The sequence below is a fragment of the Dryobates pubescens genome, chromosome 3, assembly GCF_014839835.1.
Source record: "Dryobates pubescens isolate bDryPub1 chromosome 3, bDryPub1.pri, whole genome shotgun sequence".
NCBI classification, from domain to species: Eukaryota; Metazoa; Chordata; class Aves; order Piciformes; family Picidae; genus Dryobates; species Dryobates pubescens.
This window is the reverse complement of record NC_071614.1, coordinates 457,662-461,705: the sequence shown is the minus strand read 5'-3', so window position 1 is coordinate 461,705 and position 4,044 is coordinate 457,662.

The window sequence follows — 4,044 nt, the reverse complement described above, 5'->3', positions numbered from 1 at the left end:
GCAGCCCAAGGTCGCCGCGCCGAGCTTTTAATTTTCCAGCCTAAAAATAAACGCGCTGCGATAAACACCGCGGCTGCGGCCGGGCGGCCCAGGCAGCGGGCAGGGAGAAGAGGACCAAGCCGGTGCCCCCCCAGAGCCCGCACCCTGGTGCTGCCGAGCGGTACCCAGCCGTGCCCAGCCCAGGCTCAACTCGCCTTTGTCCCCTTTGTCTCTCCGCCGCCGCTCGCTCCGTACTCAGGGACGGGGGGAGGCGGTGGCTCCTCCGACCCCCGGAGGCGGGCAGCGGGCGGGGCGGGAGCACCCCAGGCCGCTCCAGGCTCCCTCCTCCCACCGGCGAGGGAGCACAGGGATACTCACCGTGTCGGCGGCCGAGCCCGGAGCCCGCCGGGCCCTACGCCCGCACCCTGCCCCGGCCCTCCCGGGCGCAGCGCAGCGCAGGCGCGACCGCTGCCTCCCGCCGCCGGCACCGGGGCCCCCACTGCTTCCACGGGCAGCGGTCGGCCGGGCTATACCCCGCAGTAAATCCACAGAGCCCCTCCGGGAGCCTGTGGGGAGTGCCCAATTCCTTCGCTCTCCCGGGGGCTGCGGGCAAGGATGCCGGCTTCGGCTACGCTCGGGGTGCGGTGCCTGCTCCCTCCGGGGGAAGCTGAAACACTGGAAGGCTGAGACCTGTTAACAGTGCCTGCGGGAAAGTGACAAGAATCACAAAATCACCACGGTCGGAAGAGACCTCAAAGATCAAGTCCAACCCGTCACCACAGACCTCATGACTGAAAGAACAGAGTGGAGGTGGTTATTATTATTTAGGCCAGCTTCTAATCCGGTTTGCCCACAGTCCTATCTCCAGCACAAACCCCATCCAGAAGTGGGAAACACACACAGAATCTGGGAAAAGTAGTTTGGGGGTTGCACCTCAGAGTTTCTTCCTAATCCCTTCTCTCACTCTGTGCAGTGTCTCAAATCACTGCCTTCTTCCTCTCCAGTCTGTTTTAAAGCCCTAGTACCAAGAACAGTCTAGTCCTGCAAATGATGCCCTTTGTTGGGGGCTGATGGACGGTGAAGTGAGGAGCTGTTCCCCTTTTCACCCTAAGTTTTCCACAAAATAATGCCAGGGAATAAAGCAGAGCAGAATGTTCTACACATCCCAGAGCAGACGGTGTTTGGATGGCAGGATGGAGGAGTTACCTTTGATTGGTTTCACCTCCTTTAAAACAAAAGCCAAAAAGCAAAGCACCCAAGAGTGTTTAAGGCTGACTCACCACAGTTGTTTATTTATTCATAACCCTGATCAATAAGATTATTTCAGAGGATGCCATTTTCCATTTTTATCCAGCTCCTGGTTTATTCCTCTTTGTGCTTGCTTGGCACTCAGACAGCTCAGACAATACAGCCAAAACAATCCCTTCCCCCCCTTGTTTTTCACCGTGTTTCTCCTCTTGATAAGGAAGCCCAAGTTCAGCGTCTGGACAGGCCTGCAGTTAATCTTCCACTCAGACAGGTCTTCAAGTACCCTTGAAAAACTCATCTCAGTGATTCTTTCTACATAAGGTCCCTAACACTGTTCCTTATCATCACACAGCTCAGTCAGGTTGGACCAGATGATCATTGGCATTCTGTGATTCTCTTCTCATTCTCCACCATCAGCCCCTCCTGGACACAGCTCTCTTTGTGCCGGCTCTGGCACTCTGCTCAGCCCTGCTTCAGCTTGCTGAGGTGGCAGGAAACCAGTCTGAGAGAAATAAGTAGTTTTTTCTGTTTTGTAAACTGAAGCACTTCAAAGATGGAAGAGGAGAGGTCTATGGAGCAAGAGGACAAGAAGATAACCCAAGCTCTTAACTCAGCCACCTTGCTGAGCCATCCCAGAAAACGCAGGCATCATCCAGCTGCTGGGCACCAACCCAGTGAATTTCAGTAGTTGCAGTGCACTTAAAATGCTGCATGGACCAACAAGTGCAGTTTGTAACCTTTACAGGCCGTCAGCTTTGGGAGCTCGTCCTATGACCAGGATTCCTCACCTCTCACGAGGCACAGAACAAGAGCAGATATCACAGAAGCCTCCTTCAGCCCCACGGGGAAACGTAAGGGCGCAGCACTCGCAGCCTTTGCTGCAGACAGCACAGCCCACAAGCAGCTACAGTTTCAGTTCCTTCTGCAGTGGCAAACCTGCCAAGAGATAAAATCGTCCTCGGGACTAGGTGAAGGCATCTCCAGGCACCAAAATGCCCAAGTCCCCTGCTTGCTTTTGGCTCTGAACACTTCGGTAGAGGCTTAGCTGAGCAAGGAGAAGATTTGCATTCCAAGTATGAGCATCTAGTGCCCAGTGATGAATGGGAAATCAATGCTGTTCTCTTCTCCTGACAGGTTGATTACAGAAGGTGCAACGATGGTGCCCAAGTTCACAATAAAATATAAATGTATCAGACTTACTATGCAAGCTCCCTGCTTTTAAAGGCTCACCCTAGTGCATTAAAAATACACAGTGTCCCTCAGGCACAAAGCAATCAGCTGGTGGTGCAGAACAGTCTGTGGATGGCCAGAGAACATAGCTCCCACTTTGTCAGATGAAGGACGTGGGCTAACATCCTGCTTTTGGGTTGCCTGCTAGCGAGAGACATCAAGCCATGACTAGTGGGAGACAGCAGGCTCTTCATCTTAAATGTCCACCCCAGTTCCCAGCTGACTACCCTCTTCCACCATGGACTGCCCTTGCCACGGTGCTGAGCACCCACATGATGTTCTTGGCTGCTGTGCTCTGAGAGACATGACTTCGTGGCAGAGATAGGGCAACCACCAGTGGAGAGGGAGAGCTTGAACTCAGGCGAGAAGGTAAAAGATCTTCAAAGGAACCATCCTCTAAAGGTCAAGCTAGTAGTGGCTAGGGCTTTACAACTGCTTGCTAGTCCAGGGAGCTGCTGGCGCCCAATGTGGTGCCCCAGCATCAAAGAGAGAGAAGAACTCGGATGGAGTGTCTGAGCTGATGGCTCTGCATTTCCTTCAGTATCTCACATTTCCAGCCAGGTTTTCCACTGGAAGCTATGCCACAAATGCAAGAAATCAAGACCCTTGTCTTCCTTTCCCTTTTCCCTCACACCACTGCCATTTTTGGGCAGCATCTGCTCTTCATTCCCAACTCAGTATTAATAAAGCAATGAGCAAAACAGGATGTGCATTAGGAGGCTAATGGGCTTTAGGACCTTCTGCAGCATGAGCACTGGGAAGCATAAAGCCAAAGGACAAGTAACGTCAGTCCTTGGGGACCCTCGCCAAGCTAGTGCCCTAATGAACTCCTGAGGGGAAGGGAGCAGCTCATTATTGTTATGTGGGATGTCAGAGAGCACACTTGGAGCAGCAGATTTGAAACTAAAGAGCTCATTTAGTACAAGAAATGAGCTTAACCACACTCAGAGACCGTTCAGATAAATCCACCCTAACATTTGTTAGTCTCCAGAGAAGAGCAGAGCTACAGCTTCATGACTGAAATCAAGAGGGCAGGGAAGTGAGAGGTGCAGGGCAGCACCAGAAGGGAAGAAAAAAGAAAGGGATTATAGTCAAGCTTAGGAGTGACTGGGAAGTTCTTCATAGAAAGGGTGATTGGCCATTGGAATGTGCTGCCCAGGGAGGTGGTGGAGACACCATCCCTGGAGGTGTTTAGGAAGAGACTGGATGGGGTGCTTGGTGCCATGGTTTAGTTGATCAGATGGTGTTGGGTGATAGGTTGGACTTGATCTCAAAGGTCTCTTCCAACCTGGTTAATTCTGTTCTATTCTATCAGCATTAAGCTGTACACTCGAGAGAAAAAAGGGCTTCCTTTTCTCCCTGAGCTGTCTGCCTTGGGCCCTGCCAGCCTGGCCAGGCCAGTGGGAGTGCTAGCTTCAGCCTGAGTTAGCTTCAGCACTTGTGCTCAGAGGCAGACCCACCTGCTCCAGCACAAGCCTGACACTGCACTGTGCTTGTCTGAGAAAGCCAGGCAGGCAGCTGGCCACATCTAGCCCATACCTGGGGCTAACATACAGCAGCTGCTCCATCACCCAGCAGAGAAGGAGC